Raw genomic sequence first — 26,710 nt, 5'->3', positions numbered from 1 at the left:
TTACTACTTGGACACACCCTTAACTTCAGGGATCATGGCCTCCTCACGTCCTTCCAGAGATGCACACAGCTCTGAACAAGAACACAACCCTAAACTAATGCACGATTTTCTAGATTCCCAGGAATATTTTGGCACTTTTTAAAAGCCCCTGTGTATATCTTATTTGATAGTTTTTTCCTTTTAAGCCTTTCTGTTACACTATTGTTTTCTCCCAACTGTTATCCAACAGCATCTCAGGTAGCCACAAATTTGATAAAGAATTGGCTCATTGTTTTCAACAATGACTCCAAAGGCAAGGCCCTTTACTGGGTAGATGCTGAGTCACCTCAGATAAAGACGTCCTTGCATGCAGACTCCTAGAACTACAAGAGTGGATGAATAATGACAATTATCTGTGAATGAAGCTTTAAAAATAGTTCTAACCCTGTTTTTATTTCCTCTAGTGAATGCAAGGATACCTGGTTTAATTATTATCATCTGTTAATTTCTAAAGATACCTTAGAGCTGGAGGAGAGATTGGTATAAGAAAAAGTTAAAATGGCACAAAACTTATTATTTAGCAAGATTTAGTCATATTCTTGAATAAATGCATTCTATGTTGAGGCAATTTTTCTATGAATTTTCAGAGGCCCAAAAAGTTGATTGTAATATTCTTGCCATTTTTGAGTTTGTTTTATTATGATAAAGTGTTTAGAGCTTCTTTTTATGCCATTTTCTCTGCCATCACTTTGCTTAGTTTGTGATTTAAAAAATAGGACATTATAAACTGTACTGGTAAAAGTAAGTATATAGTGAAAGTCACAATTCTCTAATACTATAAACAGAGTTATATTAGTCACTTCACTCTGGTATAAAGGGTAACAAATGTATTAAAATTAACTTATAGCTACAATATTTTGTTAATGGATACACGATATAAATAGCAAAATAAAATATTAGGGGGTATAAAAGGGCAGAGTTTCTGCGTATGATTGATTTTCAGCTTAAAATATACTAATATATGTATAAGGTATTTTTTGTAAACCTGGTGGTACTAAGAAGTGAAAATCTACCATAGATACACAAAAGATATAGAGAAAGAAATCAAGGCATATTAGTGTAGTAGAATGAGCAGCCAGAGAGGAAGCAAAGACAGGGAGGTGGAAGGATATATGTCCTAAGACACTGACTCAGCACTCCTTGAAATTCTTTGCATCTTCTCCATTATCTGGGAAAGAAAGCCTTTGAAACTGTGCTTTCATCCCAAGGCCTTGAGAAAGGTCCAAAAGGACCCAAACTGCCTAAAGGAAGAAGCCCATTAAAACCTTTGGGTATTCAGGCCCTGTCCTAGAAAGCCAGCACCACATTTACCTGTCAATCAACATGTAGCTTCTTCACCCTCCCCCATCCAGTCAACTATATAAGTCCCCAGGACAAAGGACTCAGGGGCTTGGCACTCTTGGCTCTCTGGCTGCCTTTCTAGGCCACCTGGCCTCGGTCCTTCCGGCCTCTGGCCAGGAGCTCACTTGCCACCCCGGCCTTAGGCCATCCTTACCTTCATCTCCCATTCCCTGCTTCACCCTGAACCTATGACTTTCAGCCCCCACCCCATCTTTACTAAGCCTGTCCTCTTCCATGAGAGTAGATGACCGATAAACCCTGCTTGCATGCTAATATACTTGCTGATCTCTAATTCTTTATTGCATGGATGAGAAGAATCAAATTTCCAGGAGTTTCTCCCGTAACAATACCATTGTAAAAAATTGTCAATTTACAAAAAGACAGCAAAAGAAGAATGGAAGAGAGAAACTACAAAACAGCCAGAAAATAGTAAGAAAGCTTTAGTTATCCTTGCCTATCAGTACATACTTTACATTTAAATGGATTAAATTACTCAGACAAAACCATAAAGTGGCTGAATGGATGATAAAAACAAGATGCAACTATATGGTGCCTTCAAGAGACTCATTTTAGATTTAAGAACACATGAAGATTCAAAGTGAAGGAATAGAAAAGATATTCCTGCAAATGGAAACCAAAAAAAGAGCAGGCGTAGTTATCCTATTATCAGATAAAATAGACTCTAAGTAAAAAAAATCTAACAAGAGAAAAAGAAGGTCATTATACAGGGTCTGGAAAAAATAATGCCCCCTTTTTATTACAAAATCTTTTATTACAAGATCATAAGCATGTAAGATAACATAATCATGCTCAAACACACCATATGACATTTTAGGTGAAATGTTCAAATTGCTGTCCATCTTTGTGAGACATTCATGTACCCTCCCAACCACACTCAAGCAAGCCTTACTTTTGAGGGACCCTGTATAAGGAGGGGTATAAGCAATTGTAAATATATATGTACCCAGCAGCAGAGGAGCAAAATATATTAAGCGATACTAAAATACACAAAGGGAGAAATAGACAATAATATTAGGGGACTTTAATACCCTATTTTTACAAACTGATAGATCATTGCAACAGAAAATCAATATGGAAATATTTTAAACTAAAAAATAATTATATTAATTCCAAATCCAATTGTAAGTTATACAGCTTGTCACTGTAATTGGGGCTGTCCACATAAAATCATGGAATGAACATGATGGGAGTTTACATAAATACAGAAGAAAAAATCATTGCAACTGAATCAACACAATGGTACCAACTAGATTGATTCTGTGCTCATGAGTATACAAGAAATGATGCTTAGGGCTGAGAAGTATATACTGTAAGGCTGTATTGCAAGTGCCTGACATGAAGCATTTTGATTACTGAGGGATCCATTTCAAAGGCATCCTCTTTAACAAACTTAGTGCCAGGCGTATGACACAACTACTAGCAAAATAACCGGATAAGGAATTAGGCCACCCACCCATGAAGAACCACCTTTCAGAAGCTTAGGCTAACCTCAATAACTGGCTGTTTGAGTAACTCCACTTGCTTCTTCCTCCCTGTGCCTTAATTCTCACTCTTAGGCTTTAAATGAGTCAATAAAGAGTGAACCCAAAAAATTCTAGATAACCCACACTTGGACCTTGATAAAGGCAGAGTCTCAGGTTGTTATTTCTTTCTCTCTCTTTCTATCTCTCTTCCCAAGAACTTACTGTGTGGCCCCTAGAACCTGTGAGTAATAAACTATGGAGAGCAGGACTGAAGAAGAGCGAGTCAGTCCTATCGACTGAGAAGCCATATTTTGAGCATGCGCAGTAGAGCAAAGACTCAGAGAGATGATGCAAACCCTCCTGCTTATCTGAAGGGTGACACCACCCTCTCAGAGCATGCTCAGTTGAGCGATATAATCAGCATGTGCCTATGGAGGTGCACAAAACAACACATATTCAGGCTGATGCAACATTGCATTATACAAGAGTATGCAAGCAAAGGCCTTCCAACAGACAGCTGAGAAGAGCTGAGACAGCTAAGAGGCACTCTGATGCTCGAGTCAACCCTGCTCTAGCTGACTCTGAAGCTGCAGTAGACTCTGCCTTGCAAGATGCTGACTAGCTGCCTCCCAGACCTGACCTAATATATGGACTCTTGGGACTCGGGTTCGTTATCCCCAAATTCTCTTGTGTGATGTTATTGCTGCTTGTTTCTGAGTGATTGTTATTATGAATGGGCTATTATAGATTTGGATTGAACCTGCATGAATAAAAGCTGAATGAATAGCACAGTCCCCTGTGATGACTCAGTTATTCCTTGGTGCTGGTGTTGCCTGTAGGGCTGGTGTCCATATTGGCAGCCTGGTGCCTCCGTTTAGTGACAAAGGCTGGAGGCTGGCTTATAGGAAAGACAATAATAGTGTGGGTACTCATAAGGTTAGAATATCACTTGCAACATGAACCTTATCCCCCAAAGTTCCCTGATGGTTTTTGTTGAAGTGCATCCTACGATAATAACAACCACAGGGATGCTGAGCCAGACAGGGGAATGAACGTGTGTGTGATCCAGGCACAGGCAAGTGCCTCAGGCCTTCTTAGTCTCACTATCAACACGCTGGGACCTTATACAACAAATACAAAATTAATACTTTAGATGTGTCACTGGCTAAAGATAAATAAATGTATTTTTTTTACCATACCAATCATGTCACGATTAAAGGGAAGTGTATTTTACACTAATTTTAAAATAAAGACGAAAAATAAAATTAAAATCAATTCTCAAGTGCTCAACTGCCATACATGGGTAATGGCTACTCTCTTTGACAAAGTGGATCTAAGCCCTTCACTTGCTGTTTATCTCAGGGTGTACGCAGGAATGTCATACACTGAGTACAGAAGGAAAAAAAGAATCAGGCTTCACTGTGCTTTCTAGTCTTTGACTCATGTTTCAAATTATTACCTGGCAATGGAAAGCAAATAAAAGAATCGTGGTCTAAATATCTGTCTTTTCAAAATATCTGTGAATACATAGCTTATACTGTATTCATGTATACATGCAGATGATGAATTTCCATGTATCACAACCTTTAATAAAGTAAGTTTAACCCAGGTAATATACCAATTATTTTGACAATTCACTTATTAACTTCCAGACAAAAACAAAGTTAACCTTTGTAGGTTAAGCATTTCTGTATAATGTTTATTCTTTTATTACAAAATGCATATAGGTCTTCTTGAGTTTCTAGGAAATGGGCCTCTTGGCTCAATTTCCTAAAACCACTTTTGCATGTTTTAAATGGATTTTCTAGCACATGTTCTTGTAGGACCTAAGATTCCACCTTCCACTTTGTTGCTTAAGTGTTTTGCACTATTTTGTTCAAAGTTTAGATTGCATGCCTGGTTTTAATTTGACATCCTGAAGAAGGTTTGGGATAATTGTTCAGTCTCTGTAAATAAATTTACTTTGGCTTTATAACCTGTCTTTTATAAAATTCCTGGTCCTTCTAGGACAGACTCTCGTTCTCTCTCTTCCTGCTCTTTAGTCCTGTTGCACAGAGTTTAACTAAGAGTTAATCCCCTGTGGCAGTGCCCTGTTCTTTTTTTCATAACAGCATCACAAGTCCCCTGGTGACAAAGTTATCTCAGGGCGCTCTTGTTCGGTTGGCTAATATATGATGGCTTAGATCTGTACACAAAAACACATCATAGAAAAAAATGCTGCATGGCTTTCATCGCTTATTTCAAAGGTCTAATCAAGAGCTATTTATAAAAACAGTAATTTTGTCACACTAAAATAACAATATCCTTAAGCAAGGTAAATAAATCACCAATTTTGTTCTGACTTGATTTGGCTGTGATGAAAGAGTCCAACTCTGATTTTATTATAGAGATAAATTTACCATAATCATAAAATAAAAACATAAATAAGCATGTTACAAAAAATTCTTAAAGAATAAATTATTTGTGCTTCATTTTATATTGAAATCATTACTTTAGAATTCGCTTAGCTTTTTCATTGGTGGTCACTAACATCCAGCCTGTTAATAATTAAACGTATCCAGTTGTAGGGAATATATATTTATCAAAATGTAACAGAGTATATTGTCTTGTTTTTGATTCTTTCTTTCCATAGGAACATGTAGGCACATCGATCCTTTCATTCATAGAGTGTGTGGTACGTTAGCACGTGTATTAATTTGCCAGCCCTCACACAGCATGCAGCTCAGTTTTAATCACTTCCATGGTAAGGTTTTTGTTTACTAGTCTTTGGAAATTAATCACCGTCATTGCATTCTTAAGAGAAAAAATAATAAGACATTGATGAAGTGGCTACAATTTGTGCAGAGTATATAAAAATTAAATTATGGAGAACCAGACCAAAAGCTTAAATATATTATTGCAGTAAGTTTTTTTTCTGACTGCCCACTGAAAGTGGTGTTCAAGAAAGAAATAGACATCCCTTGCAAATACAAAATAGAAAAAATGCTTCTACAGTTATGTTTCAAAGGAAACTCTATGCGTAATAGACACTCTGCTGCCTATTTCAAGAAAAATTGGTAAGGCAATAATAAGGTCATTCAAATTTCTATAGTGTGACTTACTAGCATTAATGTAGTAAAGGGTACATCTTTTTCTAATTAATTTGGCCAAGGTGTGTTAAGAATTCAGATAGATGACACATTTCCTCACACTCAAGGAAAACAAATGAGTACAAGCAGATTAGTTTTAAAGATATGACACTTAAAAATAGATACACAGCAGATTTACTTGTTACCATCCCATAATAGCTTCTGCTAATATTTTTTCTAACTTTGTATCAAGCACTATACTCATCTAATTTTCATAACAATTCAACAAGGTAGGTCCTGTTATTATCTCTCATTTTATAGATGAGTGGACTGAGAGTCAGGGACAATAAGCAGCTTGTCCAAGGTCGCAGAGTCAGAATGCAGAGGATGTGTGACGTGAATCCAGGAATGCAATGTAAATCTGTGAACAGTTGTCCTCTACTACCAGTTATTGGGAGAAGTCTATTTAGGTTGTAAGATTTTGCAGTTGGCATTCATTCATTCAGTCCTTTATTCATGTAGTAATCCTTTATTGTGCACCAACCGTGTGCCAAACAATAAACTCGGCCTGTGTGGGGGGTAATTGTAATCTTGTCAGAGAGATGTATATGTCAGTTAAGATGCAATCCATTACTAATTGCAGTTAAGCTTGAAAAGTTTGAGGGTGCATGTTTGCCTAGTGTAGCTAACGTTCTTTTACAGGGTTGTGTAAATGTTTGGGATTCTAGCTCAGGCTGAAGGTTTTGGAAATAGTTTACTTGGAAGTGGGTAAGTTAACCCGTGCCACTTGAGCATGGAGAAAAGTATGGCTGATGCCTCTTCTCCAGCGTAAGCATGAGAAACAAAGGGGCATCCAAACCATTATGTACGAAGACACAGAGAGCAAGAATGGAATTCAGAATCAGTGGCCAGTACAGAAAGCACAGGAGACAGATTGAGGCTAAAGCCAGCTTAAAGATTCAACTAAATATATATACTAGGAGGAAACCTGGACCAGCTGCAAAGTTTGTTGTGAGAAAGTGATGTATAGTTAAGGCCTTTGAATAAGCTTGACCATTCTCCATTAATATTTTCAGTTCATTCTGTTTCCTGTTCTTTGTAAATGACTACTTTCCTGTAGGCTTATCTCATTTTGTTATAACACCGTTAATACTCCTTATGATCTCTTGTCAATCTCCATTTATTCCTCACATTCAAAGAGCACTCTGGTGGATTATGCAATTTCATATTAAAAAGTCTTAAAAGAAGAACACAATGTATTTCTTAAGTCTAAATATATATCTGGTAAAATATTTAAGAACAAAGTAAGGAAACACTTAACAAAGAATTAAAGGTTGCTTTATCAGTGAGCAGAGGAGGCAGGGAGTAGAATGAATATGAACTCTGCAAGTAGAATATTTTCAAGCTAATGAAAATATTCTATGTCTTAACCTGAGGCATATGTACTTGGAAATTCCTGTTATTGTCTCCTTTAAACTTCTCATATATCCTAATCATTATTTTATACAATTTTATAATAATTATTATTAAAAAAAAAGAATTAGCTATCCTCCCCCAAAGAAATATGTGTGTGTGTATACACACATGTGAGTATATGTATTTGTTAAGAAAGTGTGAAATAAAATAATCTAGCTGAGGAAAATGGCAATTCTCTGCAGAGGAAAATGAATTACTACAGAAGAAACAGTAAGTGGAGCCAAGTAACGAGGTAGTAATCAGAAAGTGGATGGTCTGTACAGTTTAGGAATTTGCATTTGAACTCAAAAGCTGTAAGTAGCCATGAAAAAATTTAAAGAAAAAACAATAACATGGTAGCCAGATGTTTTATCAGTGTATGACTCCAAACTATTGCCTGTGTCTGGCAGGGTGCTATGCACTGCATGCTTTCAATGGATAGTTATTCTCTGCTATGCACAGTTCCAAGTACTAGGGGGTGGGGCAAAGAAAACACACACAAAATATTGTTTTCACGGAACATGGATTTTCATGTCAGGATGCACTTAGTAAACCTACACACAAATTAAATTTATGCCCTTTTGTAATGGTAAAAAGTGGTACTGAGGACATGCTTACAGAGCAACTGAAATATTATAAAATTAAATAAAACACTTAGCAAAGGTTTCACAGGACAAGAAAGCAAAAAAGCTGTGAAGCAGGAAGCTGTTAAATATCAGAGCGATTAGCATTTAGTCAAAGCGAACAGCAGGTGTCAGTTGCATGAGGATCGCATCTGCCCACTGGGCTTGAAGGAAATCAGTTTGGCAGGAAAAGACCAGCTGGCATGGGAGAGCAGGAAGGGGTGAGGTGGGGGGGGTGGCAGAGGTCATAATAGGATTTGCAGACATTGTAAGGAGTCTGGCCCACATTAAGTGTGATGGAAGCTCTTAGTTTGGAGCAGAGGAGGGACTTTTCCTAACTTACCTTGAAAATTGTGTCGTGGAAACATCTGGAGGTTAGTCTATTGTAATGACTAGGAAAAAATATACTGTGGGCTTGGGCCATGACACAGCAATGGAAATGATGAGCATTCTGAGTATAAATTAAATTATATAGAATTTGTTCACTAAGTGTAGAGAATGAGAGAGAGAAAGGAATTGAACCTGATTTTAATACCTTTTTTGTTTGTGTTCCTCAGGAATAGAATATTTGTATTTTCATTAAATTAGATGAAAATAATTTTGAAAAAACAAATATGGAAAAAAGTTTATGCAATTAATATTGTATATGTTACACATATGACATTACATGATAGTCAAAAAGATTTACTGTTTAATAAAAAATGTAAGTTAGGAATACACAAAAGTGTTCTGGGGTAAAGGTAAAATTTTTGGACACATATACTACTTAAAGCCTGAATTTTGAATGAGACCAAAAATAAGGTGGAATAGATTTTTAAAAAGGACACAGAGAAGTCATAGAAATTGAAAAATAAAAAAAAAGAAATTAGCAGGAACCAGCAAGGAGGCCTGAAGAGTGGCCAGTGGTGGGCTGAATTAGAATAAGGGGAATGTGGTATTGTGGAAACCAAGTGTGGAAAGCATTCTAATGAATAAAGAATGCTCGCTACTCTGCCAGAAGAAAAGAAAAAAATACTGCCATTTGTGACAACGTGCATGGGTCTTGAGGATATCATGCTAAGCGAAATAAGTCCATCAGAAAAAATCAAGAACCATGTGATTTCTCTCATATATGAGATATAAAACTAAAAGCAACAAATAACCAAATAAGAAAAACAGACAAAAACTCACAGACACAGACAAGAGTATGATGATTACCTGGGAGAGTGGGATGGGGGAGTAGTAAAGGCTGAAGGGGGCCAGATACCTGGGGATGGAGCAAGATCTGACTTTGGCCGGCAAGCACACAATGCAATACACAGCTGATGTATCAGAACTGTACACTTGAAACCTACACAGTTTTACTAACTGATGTCACCCCAATAAACTTAACTTTTAAAAAGGTGGCAATGTTGCTGACAGATCAGGGAGGATAACGACTGAGATACTCTCTTTTCTCCCAGTAAGTTTCCCCTCAGGCAATAGAAGCTGGTCCACTCCCCATTCTAAGCCCTTTTTATGTGTGGCAATATTAAGTTACACAGAGGACTCCCATATGAGGTAGCAAACCCACATACAGGCAGGCATACATCCTCCAAAGGAAATGAAGTCAGTCTCTCAAATAGACATTTGTACCCTCATGTTCATTTCAACATTATTCATAATAACCAACACGAGGAAGCAACCCAAATGTCCGTCAACAAATAAGTAGTTAAAAATGTTGTCCTTACACGGAATGGAATATTATTCAGCCTTCAAATGGAAGTGAATCCCACCATTTGCAACAAATTGAGGAACTTGGAAGATATTATGTTAAGTGAAGTAAGCCAGAAACAGAAGGGTAAATACTACAGCATCCCACTTACATGAGGAGAATAGTTAAACTCACAGAAACAGAGGGTGGAATGGCGGCTGCTAGGATCTGGGAGAGAGATGGAAGTGTTGGTCAAAAGGCATAAAATTTCAGTCACGCATAAGTGCTGGAGTTTCCTGGATTACGGCATTTACAGTTAATAACACTGTACTGAATACCTACAAGCTTCCTAGGTGAGTAGATCTTACAGTAATTGTTCTTGTCACAATAAATATGTAGGAGAAAACTTTTGGAAGAGATAGACAGGTCTATGGCACTGATAACAACCATGGTGTTATGGATGCGTACTTATCTTCACATTCATCAAATTGTATACACTCAATTCTACAGCTTTTTGCATGTCAGTCATATCTTAACAGAGTGTTGTTTTTTGGATGGATGGATGGATATTTATAGAAAATAGATAGATAGATAGATAATAGATAGACAGGTAGGTAGATAGATGGATGATAGATAGATGGCAGATAAGTAAATAGGAAGAAACAATTGTGGCTAGGTATTGTTCCAGGTTTTTACATAGCTTAATTTACTTAGTCCTCACAAGAATTCCACTGTAATACATAATTTATTCAAAAGCGGGGCTGGAGTTTCCTGATACGGGCAAGGCTAAAATAATACATTAGAGAAAGGGAACTGCTACAATGATAAGACAACTCTAGATGTTGTATTTATTTTATCTGAATATTTATTCCCAGTAAAATGCCAATAATAACAACAAGCACTCCTAAAATATACAGAAAATGATTAGTAATGTTAACAGTGCATATCTCCCTGGACTTATATCTCTGATGATTAGGAAATTTATATAGGACTTTCTGTCAAAACAAAATGATGTAGACCTGTACCCCCTTGTTCCTTCTCACTAAGCAAAAGCATAAACCTGGTAACAGTGCAAGAGACAATGATGCTGAGAGATATGGAAGCTAGCAAGCAGAGCTGGCAGGAGAGACCACACTATACAAAGCAAACTGGTCCAGGAAGCCTGTTGGGTACCTCCTAAATGCCCTTTCTCCTGCAGTAGGGCAGGCAGGCAGAATCCAGTCATCATTAGTGTCCTGGTGTGAGAAGCCGTTTTATCTGATCAGGACAAGACTCTCCTGCTTGCTCAGAGACACTGGGCAGGATGGCGGCCACTGATGAAGGAGATCTCATTGCATGGTATGCCCTGAGGAATATCAGTCGTGAGACACCTTCTCTGTTGCCACAAGCAACACCATCAGGGACGAGTGAAAACCCCAGCAGTACCAGAAAAACAAACTGTACCAGCTAATACAAAGGCTCCAAAAATTAAACCATCATTGGAACTACAGTCCACAAAAATTAGCTAAGATCTCTCTACTGAACCTATGTAGGATGAGTGGCTGCCAAAACAAAAAATGTAAAGAAAGTCCAGAATCCTCTAACACAATAAACACAGATCTCCAGGTATAATCACATGTCATACCAAGAACCTAGAAAATCAAAATTTAAATGACGAATGACATTTAACTGATGCCAATATTTAGGTGAATCAAACTCTGGAATTGACAAGGGTTTTAAAGCAACTATCATGAAAATGCTTCAACAACCAAATACATATTCTCTTGAAACAAATAAAAAGTTAAAATCTTAGCAAAGTATAATAATGTGTTATAAGAAAGAAACAAAGGGTAATTATAAATCTGAAAAACACAGCACTCACTGGATGCACTGCAGTACAGATAACAGAAGAGAGAATCAGTGACCCTGAGGAAAGAACAACAGAATTTACCCAATTTAACACTGGAGAGAGAAGGAGATAAAATGACCAAAGCCTCAGAGATCTCTGGGACAGAACAACAGCTCCAACATTGGTATCACTAAAGTCCCAGAGAGAAAAAAGAAGGGTATTTGAAAAATATTGAAAGTATTTGAAAGCATAATGACTGAAAACTTTCCAAATTTGGCAAAAGTCATAAACTCACTGACAGAAAAAGCTGAATGGACCCTCAAATGAATAATCCTAAAGAAACTCACTTCAAGACATACCATAAGTAAACATTTTAAATCAAAAGATAAAAAATAATAATAAAATGAAAACACTCAGAAAGTGACTATGCCATACCTTGAAAAGGAATGCCAACTCAGGTAACACTGAAATCACTGAGGCAAGAAGGAAATGCTAAAAGAGAGAGAGAGAGAGAACTGACAAAATTAGGTAGTAGTTTGCAAAACTATCCTTCAGAAATGAAAGAGAAATCAACACAATTCCAAGTTAAAAAAAAAAGTTAATATGGATTCTTGCCCCATTTGACACTATTTGTAATCTATTATTTGGAACTAAAATTAAATATTGCAGTTTTTAATGTTTTAAAATATCTGTAACTTTATTTTCCTTTCTTTCTTAATCATTTTAAATAAGATGGGAAAGCTAAAACATTTCTCTTTCATTATCACGTGATTTCCTTTGCCCAATTTGCATATATGTGTCTTTCTACTTTTATTAGGCTGTATAACTGTTAAACAGACCACAAACATGACATTCTGTCAAAGTTAACCAAAATAAGAAATTAAAGAAAAAATTTCTTATAATGAATGTAAATTACCCTCAAGTTTATAACATTTTTCAGAGAAAAAATAAATTTAAATGGTTTATAAATATGTGCCTTACACTTGTAATGTTCACTAAAATTTACAGATATTTTCTCACTTACTGAAGAATTTTCACATCACTCTGAAGTAGAAGTCGTAATGCTACCAGAAGCAGCACTGGCATCTTATACTAAGACTTTGAGCCTTACCTTAGCCAGCTAAGCCTACCCTATATCCTAGGTCTAATGGTAACTAACCTGAATAATTTTGCACAATGAATTTAACTTCTTTTCAAATAATTTTCTTACTTGCCATGAGAAAGAAATATTTATTCTCTTTGTTGATGGGAATATTACATGATAAGATTCTTAAAAATTTGTGCTGAACACAGTGGTATATTTAAGATATCTAAAATCAACTGATAATTAAACAAGTGAGGATACCTAGCCTCAAGAAGGCTATCTCATTTTTTCAACCTTCAGGACAGAATATAACATACCTGGTACTAATATAAACTTATAGTTTCCTAAGAAAAAGATGGAAATTATTGTTTATTTTCAAACAAATAACAATTTCATAAAGCCTAGTTGAAAGCAGATATTGAGGAACTAAACCTGCCTAAGCCATCTTCAAATCAGGAAAACTTGCAGTCCCTTGGAATGCTGGATCAATTTATAAGTGAACGTGCCTACATTAATATATTGCTTTTTTGGATTAGTGTATGCAGTTCTACTCTTTCATTGAGTATCTTGCAGTGAAAAACAAATACCTGTCTCTCTATTATGGATTATTTGAAATGAGCACAGTAACAATATAGTAACAAATTTACATTGAATAAATTAGAATGCAATTATGTAACATAGTAAATTTTTACATACCATTTAGTTAATCATGAATGCAAATAAATGCATTAGCTTTTATAATCTTTTAAATAACTTACTGGCTTTCTTACAATAACATCGTTTCTTACAAGAAGTTTCAAAATTCATTGCAACTATCTATAATTTCTCCCTTCAAACTGTACTCATGAAATGCAGCATTTAAGTTGGTAGGGCATGCATCATTTTTCATGGCCACTTTAGGATTAAATCTCTCTACATGGTGCCTTAAGAAATATTGCCAACTTGGCTTCAAGGTGAACGGGTAGACACTAGGAGATTAGAATTCTGCATGAGTGGGTGAAAAATAGGAAAATGTGAAGATTTCCAGCTGGTAGTATAACAGGGCTCTCTGAAACAGATAAAGAGATTCTGCTATGTGTAATGTATAAAAATAATAAAACATTTATATCCAGGATGGTATAAGAAGTTAATCCTAGAAGGCTGAAGAGATTTATAATGCAAGAGAGATGAATCATACAACATGTTGGACAAACCAAAAATAATTCAGCATGGGAATATAGGTTTAGATAATATCCAAAAGACAAGAGGGAATCACAAAGTCCAGTTCTGCAGTTTGTATCTATAATACCTAACATAGTGATTGGGACATGGAGCCATTTAGTAAAAGTTCAAGTATATGTCATGGATTGAACTTATCTATTATCCTACATTCCTCCTTGTCATTTTTATGTTTAGTTTAGAATGAGTATGTAGTTCATTGGAAAACATTCAGCAAATTATGTATGGAATATAGACATTTTACTTCTGCAAAATGAATAAGCTATTAATGCATAATAGCTAACATCATAAACATTGATAAAAGGCCTCCTCTATTTACTGCCATGAATGAACAGAACAGGCCCATTCCAACCCACTCTCTCCTTATGATGTGTTCTTCCTTTGCCTTATCTGCAATAAGTGTTTTGTGTTAGCTTTATAATTATAGAAGAAAGGAGTTAGAAACTGGTGGCTTATAAAACCATTTGATAAAACACAATACCTCACATTCTAGTAAAGTTTGCAAGATTCTTCTTCTTGGCAAAGGGATAAGGGTATTTTTCACCAGATACTTTTATCTTTTATCCACTTGAATTGTACTGTGCTTTTTTTTCCATCTTATCAAGTAAAGAGCTGAAAAGACTGAAATATTTTTCAGTGCTTTTTAAAAATTTAATCTTTATTGTATCCTTTTCCATTACCATTTAGTTCCCTATTGCCCCTATTAGTGAGTGTTTTTGGATTAAAAGAGGCATGGACCCAGGGCGAAGCAATGGCCCCAAGAATGGAAAAATATGTAAATACAAGACATGAACTTATCAGAGCAGAGAGACTCACAAGCTGAAACTCTCAAAAGAGCCTAAAAAGTCAATAAACACATCCTCAGGTAAGGATAAAAAAAAAAGAAAGATAAAAAAAATATTTTAAAAAAAGCCTGTCACCTTAGCCTTTAAGAGATCTGGCCTTTTCTTCCCCATGGATCTTAAATCCTCTTAAAAAAAAATCCTGGTAAATTATTTTATGGATATTATAAACTGATACAAAAGTTTATAGAGTAAGGAAAACCACTCAGAGTAGGCAATACAATACTGAAGGAGAAAAAGGAACTGGAAGAATGGCACTAACTGAATTTAAGATTTATTACAAAGTGACAGTAATCACAACAATGTGTCATCTGCAAAAGAACAGACAAATTGATCAATGGGACATAACATAGAGTCCAGAAATAAGACCCGTATCAATACAGTCTGTTCATTTTGACAAAGGAGCAAAGATAGGCTCCTCAACAAATGGTGGTGGAACAAATGGACAATCTTCGTGCAAAAAAATGAATTTAGATACAGGCCTTAACATCACTCACAAAATTAGTTCTTAATGGATCAATGGCCTAAATGTATAATGAAAAACTATAAAAGTCTTGGAAGATAACTTAGAAGATCATTCCTAGGAGAAAGCCTGTATGACCTTGGATATAGTGTTGCCTTTTTAAGATAAAACACCAAAGGCACAATCTATGAAAGAAATAATTTGTAAGCTGAAATTTATTAAAATAAATAATAAATAATAAATAATAACTTCTGCTCTGTGAAAGACATTTTTTTTTTAGAAATAACAAGACAAGCATCAGACTGGGAGAATATATTTGCAAGGAACATATGTGATAAGGGCCTGCTACCCAAAATATTCAAAGAACTCAAAATGGAACAATACAAGTACTAAACAATTAAAATTTGGGCCAAAGACTTAAATAGACACCTCACTAAATAAGATATGCATATGGCAAATAAGCATAAAAATATGCTTCACATCATATGTCATCACAAAAATACACATTAACACAACAATGAGATGCCAGTGCACATGTATTAAAATGGCCCAAATTCATGACATCAGATGCTGGCAATAATGTGGAACCATAAGAATTCTTATTCACTGCAGTTGGAAATGCAAAGTTCCACAACCAGCTTGAAGTACATTTTGGCAGTTTCTTAGAAACTACACATACTCCTGTTATATGATTCACCAATCATACTTGTTGGTATTTACCCAAAAGAACCGAAAACTCAGGTCCATAAAAAAACCTACACAAAGATATTTATGCCCACTCTATTCATTATTACAAAAATTTGTAGCAAGCTACGATGTCTTTAGGTAGATAATGGATAACTGAACTGTGGTATTTCCAGAAAATAGAATATTATTCAAGTACTAAAAATAAGTGAATTATCAAGTCATGATAAGACGGGAGAGAACCTTAAACATGGAGGAACCTTAAATACATATGGCTAAGTGAAAGAAGCCCATGAGGAAGGGCTACACACTGTGTGACTTTTAACTGTAAGACATTTTGAAAAAAGGCAAAACTATGAAGATGATAAAAAGATTGTCTATGTATAGGTGTAAGAAACGGGTGAAGTAGGTCCAAAGTTAACAATTTTTTTTTAAATACCTCAGGTTTTCTTTAAATAGGTAAAAGGACATTTGAATGTTTTTTTCCTTTTTTTAAGTAAAATATCTATGCCCTGACCCATATTTTTGAAACACAAATTTCAGTCTTTTTTATTTTTAACCCTCGCCGGAGGGTCAGTGATTTTAGAGAGGAAGGGAGAAAGAGAAAGACAGTGAGGGAGAGAAACACTGATGTGTAAAGGAAACATCGACCAGTGGCCTCACATATGCACCCAACTAGGGGTTGAATCTGCCACCTAGGTGTGTGTCCTGACCGAATGTCAAACCTACAACCTTTTAAGGTTTACACTACAACCTTAGTGTACAGGACGGCTCTCCAACCAACTGAGCCATTCCGCCAGGGCCAAATTCCAGGCTTTTTAGTACACTTCAAACTGTTCCAATTTTTAACAATGGAATTCAAGTTTGGGGAGTGCACCTTGGAAGAAAGAAGAATATTAAAAAATTCAGTAACTGTTATGGGATAATTGTAAGAGATAGAGCACAGAGGATTTTTAAGGCAGTGAAAATGCTTTATATTATTATAAAAATGGATACACATCATTATAAATTTGTCCAAACCCATAGATATATAACACCAAGCATGAACCCTAGGGTTAACGATAGACACGGGGTGATTTTGAGGTGTCAGTGCAGGTCCCTCCTCTGTAAGAATATCTACCACTCTGGTGACTGATGCTGATAATGGGGGGATATGCACGTGTGGAGTCGGAGAGTATATGGAAACTTTCTGTATCTACCTGTCAATTTTATTGTTAACCTAAAACTGCTCTAAAAAATAAAGTTTTTAAAAATATATAGTTTAGAAAATAAAACTAAGTTCTTTATATTAGGATTTTTAGAACTTGTCATAATATGGAAATGGGTTATAAATAGCCCCAAATCGTATAATGTGTTGTATTTTCCAAAATTGTTTGGCGACCTGTCTCATTTCCTTTTACTGCTACATCCGGGGCTAGTGTTTGTTGAAACTCAGTTTGATAATGTTCTTCTACTCCACACTAAAACAGTGTATGCAAGGTATAATCTGGAAGAGACGTTCCTGCCCTAGGTAAAAGGTCAAAGCTATCACTTAGAACTACTAGCCTGTGGAGTCTCTGTACATAAAAACACAGATGGAGAAGTAAATAAAACCACTTCTGACATTGAAATGATAATCTTTAAGGGGCATGTCAATAGAGAAAGTCAGGATTTTAGTAGTCAGTCTAAGCAGATATAGCGCCCCTGTGTTGTAGTGTTGCCGCAGCTTCAAGCCGCAGTGCATCAAAGGAGATATCTATTTCCAAATGAGATAAGTTTATTGATAAAAACGTGTGGAATCAATTAACATGGAGGCGCTATCTAATGTTTTTTTAATTTTAATTTTTTATTGTTATTCAATTACCGTTGTGTGCCTTTTCTCCCCACCCCTCCACCCACCCCAGCTGAACCCACCTCCCTCCCCCACCTCCACCCTCCCCCTTGATTTTGTCCATGTGTCCTTTATAGTAGTTCCTGTAATCCCCTCTCCTCACTGTCCCCTCCCCACTCCCCCCTGCCCATTGTTAGATTGTTCTTAACTTCAATGTCTCTGGTTATATTTAGTTTCCTTTTTTCTTCTATTGATTATGTTCCAGTTAAATCTAATGGTTAAGACAGGCATGTCTGGCTTGTTAAACACTGAGGTGAATTTTCATAATGAGCTACTATTACTGATTGAAACATGTCCTGTAGTCTAGATTAGTTAAAAATTTAAAACAAATAAACAAAAAACATTCTCCTAATGATTTGGGGAGTGTTATAGAGAGAGATAATGCAAACTATCCATTCATCTTGCTGCAAATACATGAAAATTTAAAAATGAAATACAAGAGCAAAAATGAAAAAGTTAAATTTAATATAAAAGAAAGAAAAATCCCTTAGTGCTGGAAAAAATATATGGGTTTCAGGCAAAGAACATAAATCTACAATCTGATATCATGAAAGTCTAGGAAACACTAAAGTTGTAAGCGCTGGGAAGGAGCTTGAGGCCAGTTTTTAATCACCATATGCCCAAGTAAGAGAGCTGAAACTAAAAGGCCTGACCAGCTGAGACCCCCAGAGAGTTTTCACACGGGAAATACAAACTAGAAAAATCCGTTATTTTCACTGACAAGCAACATGGATGGTTACCTCTGCCTGATATTTTAAGAAGAAAAAAAATTATTATTTTGTGGGCATAAATTAGAGTTAATTTTAAATCACTTGTATTGTGTGGGAATTTCCCACCAACATGCTTGCACACACAGAACTCGGTATTAAGTACTATTTCCTTTATGTATTAAGAAAAAAAATACATAAAAAATCCAAAACAACAACAAAAAGCATTCTTTAACAGAATCTCCACATCTCAGGGGAAATGAGACTTTCCCCACCATTCACCATCATTGCACACCCACTCACACACACATACACTGTCCGCATGGGTCTCTCAGTGACGTTTACCAAACACACGACGAAATGACCATGATCCAGAGGAAAATAAAATTCCATAAACCAGAGATGGGAACTCCAAAATAGGAGTTAATAGAACAATTTGAAAAAACTTTGCAAAAACTGGTTAAATAATTAAATAAAACAATAAATGAAAATAAAGGAACAGAAATAAGAAAAAGATAGAGCTGCATTGCAAAATTGGCCGCAATTGATTTCCTCTCAGTATGAGTGCCTTTATAATAAGACTGTAAATCTCCACTCATCAAGAGTTGGATGCTATCTCCCTACTTCTTTGTATATAATAGACTACTGGCTTGCTTTGGCATATAGAATGTCAGTGATATAAGTGATGTGCCATTTCTACACCCTGACCTTGAGAGTTTTTGTATGTTTATTTTCAGAATCTTGAGACCTTAATACTGACAGGTGGGAAGGCCTGGACTAGCTTCACAAACCATTCAACCTGAGGTCCCCACACTAGCGGCAGCTCTAGCATCATCCGATTTCTCTAGCAGAAAGAAGAAAAAACAATCATCTCAGCGCAGCCTGAATTTCCAACTGACAGAATTATAAGATACATACATGGTTATTGTTTTAAGTCACTGATTTGGGGGTATTTTGTTTTACAGCAAAAACGGACATATAGGCAAAGATTAAATAGGCAAAAGGTAGAAATAAGAAATGATTAAAAATCTAAGCCAGAGAATGAGAAGTATGTTGTTGATAAAAGAACAAAGAAGATGTTTTGGCCGTAGAGGCCATGGAACTCTGTTTTATCCAGAGTTTTGATTCATATCCAATGAATAAATTTTAACCTATATAAGCTTGTACTTTTGTTTTTAAAACAGTCAAAATTCAGCTTCTTTATTCCAGAGAGGAACTTTCTCAAACCTGAAATTAAATCCACTAGGAGAAATGGCATAGTAATCTGATTTAACTAGTTGTTACATAAAGCAGCTGTGGGTAACCGTGCAGCTCTTAGAGAGGACGTCAAGAAACACAGATGGTTTTAAGGCTAACGTATATTGCTGCTGGTGGTCAGGCCTCATACATACAGACATGCACTCCTCCGCGAGTGGTTAACAGTGTCACTGACAGCCGTGCACAAGAAAAGTGATCAAGTATACCAGTGAAATTGTAACCCTTTGTCTCCTTGAAATAAAAATATTTGGAAGAAAAGTATTTGGAAAAGGGTGAAGATCTTTGCAGAAACTACTTTTAAAATGTGTGCTATGCACCTCTGTGTCCATTGCAGCATTATTTACAATAGCCAAGATATGGAAGCAACCCAAGTGCCCATCCATAGGCAATTGGACAAAGATGTGATACATATACACAATGGAAGATTACATTGGCCATAAGAAATGAAACTTTGCCATTCACAACAACACAGGTGGACCTAGAGGTGAAAGAAGTCAGACACAGAAAGACATATGCCATATGATTTCACTTATATATGGAATCAAAAGAACAAAATAAATGACCAAAAAAATCAAGAAACAAACTCATAGATAGAACAAACTGATGGTTGCCAGATGGGAGGTGGTTTGAAGGGGGGGTGAAAAAGGTGAAGGGATTAAGAAGTGCAAATTGATAGTAAAAAAAAAAAAATAGTCACTGGGATGTAAAGTACAGCATAGGGAATACAGTGAATAATGTTACAATAACGGTGTATGCTGCCAGGTGGGTACTAGATTGATCACATGCATCACTTAGTAAATTATATAAATGTCCACCACTATGCTGTACACCTGAAACTAATATAAAATAGTATTGAATGTCATCTGTAATTTTTAAAAAATGAGGAAATGTTTTGAATCAATAATTTGAGTTTCAAACTCAAGAAAGTAGAAAAAAGGGCAATATCAAAGAAAGCAGAAGACACTGAATTATAAAGATATAAACAAAAATGAATAAATATAAGAGTATGAAAAACATATAAACGTCATTGAAACCAAAAACTGGATGTTCAAAAAATTCAATAAAACTGATTAACAACATGAAGACAGGAAATTAAAAAAAGAAAAGACCCAAATTATCAACATTAGAAATGAGACTAAGCATATCACTTCATATTCTGCATTGAAAGGATAATAAGTGAATAGCCCTGGCTGGTGTGGCTCAGTGGATTGAGTGCCGGCCTGCAAACCAAAAGGTTGTTAAGTCAATTCCCAGTCAGGGCACATGCCTCGGTTGTGGGCCTGGTCCCCAGTATGGGGTGAGCAAGAGGCAACCACACAGTGATGTTTCTCTCCCTCTCTTTCTCCCTCCCTTCCAACTCTGTCTAAAAATAAATAAATAAATAAAATCTTTTTAAAAAAAGGATAAGTGAATAATGTAAACAATCTAACACATATACTTGATTAATTAGAAAAATGTATAAATTCCTCCAAACCACCAATTATTAAAGCTCAACCAATATGAAATGTACAGTCTGAATATCTACATAACCATTAAAGAATTTTAATTTAAAAATTTAAATTAAATTTAATTTTAATTTAAAGATTTCCAACAGAAGATATTCCAGGCCCAGAGTGGTTCATTCAAATATGCTACCAAACAAGTCAATAAGAATTAACAGCATCTTTCAGAAAACAGAACACTTCCAAACTCATTTTATGAAGCCTGATTAAAAAAAAAAAAAAAAGCCAAAGAACAGGCAAAGACAGTACCAACATTGGGACTCCAGGCAAGTTTCTCTCATGAATATAGAATAAAAAATATTTAACAAAACATTAGCAAATTGGTTACAGCAATATTTAAAAAAGAATTGTAACTGTGACCAAGGTAGACTTATACCATGTGCACAGGATAGTTCGCATTTGGAAGTCATAGAATATAGTCCACAATATCTCAGATTGAGATAAAATACTTATAGTTAATTGACCTAGCAAATTTTTTTGTGCAAATGCAATTTCATTCATTATAAAAGTCTCAGAAACTAAGAATAGAAGAGAACTTCTTTACCTTGATAAAAGCAGCTACAGACATCTCCAGGTCCAGTGTAATCACTTAGTGCTGAAAGTCTCTCAGTGAATTTCCCCTAAGATTGGGGAAAGGGGGAAGTCCTCTTGTACTATTCAACTTAATATGGGGATTTCTTGCCGTTGCAATACAGCAAAAGAAAAAAAGAAGAAACATACACCTTGTTTATTTAAATTTTTATTGTTATTCAATTATACTTGTCTGCATTTTCTCCCCATCTCTCCACCCCACCCCAGTCAAACCCACCTCCCTCCCCTGTGTCCACCCTCCCCCTTGGTTTTGTCCATGAGTCCTTTATAGTAGCTCCTGTAAACCCCTTTCCTCACTATCCCCTCCCCACTCCCCTCTGGCTATTGTTACAATGTTCTTAACTTCAGTGTCTCTGGTTATATTTTGTTTGCTTTTTTCTTTTGTTGATTATGTTCCAGTTAAAGGTGAGATCACATGGTATTTCTCCCTCACTGCCTGGCTTATTTCACTTAGCATAATGCTCTCCAGTTCTATTCATGCTGTTGCAAAGGGTATAAGCTCCTTCTTTCTCTCTGCTGCATCGAATTTCATTGTGTAAATGTACTATAGTTTTTTGATCCACTCATCTGCTGGATGCTCAGCATCACTAGCCATCAGACAGATGCAAATTAAAACCACAATAAGGTACCATCTCACACCAGTCAGAGTGGCCAACATAAACAAATCAACAAACAAATGTTGGAGAGGATGAGGAGAAAAGGGAACCCTAGTACATTGTTGGTGGGAATGCAGACTGGTGCTGCCACTGTGGAAAACAGTATGGAATTTCCTCAGAAAACTAAAAATGGAACTGCCCTTTGACCCAGCAATTTCACTGCTGGGATTATACCCTAAAAACCCTGAAACAACAATCCAAAAGAACCTATGCACCCCAAAATCATATACCTAGTAGTAATGAAATATAACTGACTTTATTTGCAAATCACATGATAGGCTATATAGAAAATATAAGAAATTTACAAATTAAAACCTTTAGAAGTAAAGAATTCTGAAATTTTGCAGGTTATATAATCAACATACAAACTAGTTATTATACATTTATATATATGAACATGTGAAACTCAAATTTAAGACACAAACTATTTACAATCACTTCAGCAAAAATTAAAATAAATCTAAGAAAACCAAAGTAAATGAAAAGACATTTCATACTCATGCATTGGAAGACTCACTAGCAAAAATGTCAATTCTTTCCTTATTTATAGGTTTGATGAAATTTCAATGAAAATCCTCACAAGAACATTTTAGATAGCATGAGTTTTTAATATTTATCTTTATTTTTTAAATTTTTATTGTACTTTTTTCAGCTACCGTTTATCTCTCTTACACCTTCTTCCACCTCCACCAACCCCTGTAAAACCCAGAATCACCACACTGTTGTCCATGTTCATGAGTCCTTTTTCCTTTTTGCTAGGTCCATCTACCCCCTAGCCTTCTCAAACCCTATGTCAGCTTGCTCTCTATCTATGAGTCTGTCTCTATTTTGCTTGTTAGTTCAGTTTGTTTGTTAGATTTCACATATGAGTGAAATCATATGATATTTGTTTTTCTCTGACTGGCTTATTTCACTTAGCATAATGTTCTCCAAGTCCATTCATGCTGTAGCAAAGGGTAAATCTTCTTTTTCATGGCAGGGTAGTATTCCGTTCTGTAAATGTGCCATGGTTGTTTTATTTATTCATCTACTGATGGATGCTTAGGCTGCTTCCAAATTTTGGCTATTGTAAATAATGCTGCAATAAACATATGAGTGCTTATATTCTCTCGAGTTATTTGTTCAGGTTTCTTCAGATAAACTTTTAGAATTGGAATCACTGGGTCATAAGGCAGTTCTATTTTTAATTTTTTGAGGTATCTCCATACTACTTTCCACAGTGGCTGTGCCAGTCTGCATTCCCACCAACAGAGCAAAAGAGTTCTCCCTTCTCCACATCCTTGACAACACTTGTTCGTTGATTTATTGATGACAGCCATTCTGACAGGTGAGATGATAATCTCATTGTGGTTTTAATTTGAGTTTCCTGATGATTAGTGACATCAAGCATCTTTTCATATGCCATGGGCCATCTGTATGTCCTCTTCAGAGAAGTGTTTATTCAGGTCCTTTGTCTAGTTTTTAATTGGATTATTTTGGGGTTTTTTTGGTGTTGAGTTTTATAAATTCTTTATCAGTTTTGGATATTAACCCCTTATCAGATGTATCATTGGTTAATATGTTCTCCATTTTAGTGGATTGTTTATTCTTTTAAAATTTTGTTGATGGTTTCCTTTGCTGTGCAAAAACTTGTAGTTGATGTAGTCTCATTGGTTTATTTTTTTTTCTTTTGTTTCCCTTGCCTGAGGAGCTATATCAGGAAAAAATATTGCTATGAGCAATGTCTTGGATTTTCCTGCCTAAGCATTCTTCTAGGATTTTTATGGTTCCATGCTTAACTTTTAGGTTGTTAATCCATTTTGAATTTATCCATATGTGTTGTATAAGAAGGTGGTCTAGTTTCATTTTCTGTACATATCTGTCCAATGCTCCCAGCACCATTTATTGAATTGACTATCTTTAGCCCATTGTATGTGCTTGCTTCCTCTGTCAAATATTAATTGACTATAAAGGTGTGGGCTTATTTCTGGGTTCTCTATTCTGTTCCATTGATCTATGTGTCTGTTTAAGAAATAGTAATAAATTTATCCAAGAATGTAGAAGACCTGTACTTGGAAAATTATAAGACACTGATGATAGAAATCAAAGAAGATACAAACATAAGGTGGGTTCCCTCAACCATGGAATTATCTTTTGGAGCGCAGGCTCCTTATAGCACAGTCTTTCCCTACCAGGTGAGTGTTTCAGGAACTCATCTCTATCAGTGTACCAGCTGGCATTGTTGTGAGAGGGTGTGTTTGGCTTCAGTGAATCTTTTTTTGAAGACTCTTTCAATGTTCTTGCCCATTTCAGGATGGCTGATTTACAAGTGCATCTGCCACAAAATACTGAGTATTCAGCAGTCAATATGGAGTATTTAGTCAATACAGCATACTGAATATTGAGTAAAAATGGCATGACCCCCATGCCCCACCCTCCCGATTCACCTGATCTTGCCCTGGGTGACTTTTGTTTTTCTTTTCTCAGGATGAAAATCTCTTCAAGGGGAAACATTTTGCTGATGTGGAAGAGATGAAACAAAAAAATGAAAAAAGAACTAAAAGGCATCAAAATTGATGAGTTCAAAAAATGTTTTGGGCAGTGGAAAAATGTCTTGATAGGTGTCTTGCATCACTGGAGAGTGCTTTGAAGGTGACTGAAGTTTGAACATGTATGAATCAATGCACAATTTTTTATAAATAACTTCCGGATGTTATTTTGGTCCCCCCTTGTAAGTGGAAGCACATACCATGTTCATGAATAGGAAGAATTAATGTCATTAAAATGTCCAGACTCGCCAAAACAATCTATAGATTCAACACAATTCCTATCAAGATGCCAATGAAGTATATCATAGAACTAGAGCACATATTTCAAAACTTTATATGGAACCACACAAGAGACCCTGATAGCAATAGACAACAATAGTGATCTTGAGAAAGAACAACAAAGACGCAGGAATCATGCTACCTAATATCAAACTATACTGTAAGGCCATAGTAATTATCTTTATTATTTTTTCCTGAATTGCACACAGGAGGGTTCTGAATCAGAGCAGATTTCTTATTATGTACCTCACAGAAAATAATGAGCATGTTGTGCCCATGCTCTTAGTTCTTACACTTACACCAACATGATAATTGTTAGGTCAAATATCCTACACTTACACAGTCTGTCCTGTAGGCCAGGAATAGAGAAAGTAAACTTTCTTTACTGACATACAGAAAAATTAGGCAGTTAACTCTCTTTATACATCATAGAATATCTTCTTGGAAAATATTACTCTAATGCACTGGAATTTAAATAAAGCATCTGGGGAAAATATAAGACCATTGCCTTAAGCTTTACAGTTCAAGATGACTTACTTTCCCTGCAAGTGTGAAGACATAGTTCTGTAGTTAAAGCTATCTCTTGGAGTGTCCAGCATCTGCAAAGTGGTAAATTAACTTCTACGGCTTACTCTTTTAACACAAGTTCCAAGTTTCAGTAAAGTTTCTTCACAAAGTCCTAACTAGGCAGAATCATAAAAATATTTTCTCTACTACCACATTGTTTCACTGCAGATTACAAAGTACCTTCCAGTAAAAAATATCAAGCGTACATGGCTTTATAATTGATTGTTTTTGCAAATATGCAAGGGATAATTAATTCATATGGTATGCAAGTTTAATCTATATTATACATGATTTCTTTTATAAACCAGCTTTTCTTATAAGGTGCATGTAACTTGAAGAAATATTAGTTGAATACAAAGCAACGAGAGGGCACAAGATTAACAGAATAAATAAATAATGAATTTTAGTTAACCTGATTTAAAACTATTTTAAAGTAATAATATATCATTGTAAAGTGGTATTGACCACACAGATTTTAGTGGTCCAACAGTAGTATATCAATGTAATTCAGTACATTTGCAGATTAAAGGAGAAATATTGTATGATTATCATGATGGTTTGCAGGAACGATTTCATACCTTTCAATTCCTATTAATCTTTTAAAAATCCTTAGTAATCATAAGGAATAAGGGAGCAGGGTTTTCACAAAGTATATGCATGAAAAATTTTAGATAAAATTTGTGTGATCAGCAATCTAGAGTGATGCTTACCAACAGGGTCCCACACTGGAGGGCTTGGCAGTGTTCTAAACACGCCACTCGACTTTCTTAAGGAGCCACATAGCAAATGTTTTATTCTTTGAGGGTTAGAAGACAAAATTGAGGTGTTATGTAAGAATGTATATAAACATATTATGTATGACCATGAAAATTGCAGAAAGCATCCTCAGCCCCAGGGCCTGTGTGGAAAAATAAAAACAAAGCCAATTGTTCATCTATGTGCCATGGTCATA

The 26,710-nt window shown here is 35.7% G+C and overlaps 1 long non-coding RNA gene across 1 annotated transcript; it reads left to right on the top strand.

The window, feature by feature from the left end:
• Window positions 1-3,255: 3,255 nt before the first annotated feature.
• On the top strand, window positions 3,256-26,710 carry LOC128780674 (uncharacterized). The gene is made up of 3 exons (XR_008426692.2): window positions 3,256-3,530; window positions 23,605-23,711; window positions 24,851-26,710. It is a non-coding gene; the product is annotated as an uncharacterized lncRNA (long non-coding RNA).

The sequence above is a fragment of the Desmodus rotundus genome, chromosome 1 (assembly GCF_022682495.2).
Source record: "Desmodus rotundus isolate HL8 chromosome 1, HLdesRot8A.1, whole genome shotgun sequence".
Taxonomy (NCBI): Eukaryota; Metazoa; Chordata; class Mammalia; order Chiroptera; family Phyllostomidae; genus Desmodus; species Desmodus rotundus.
This window is presented reverse-complemented; position numbering and strand designations above follow the sequence as displayed.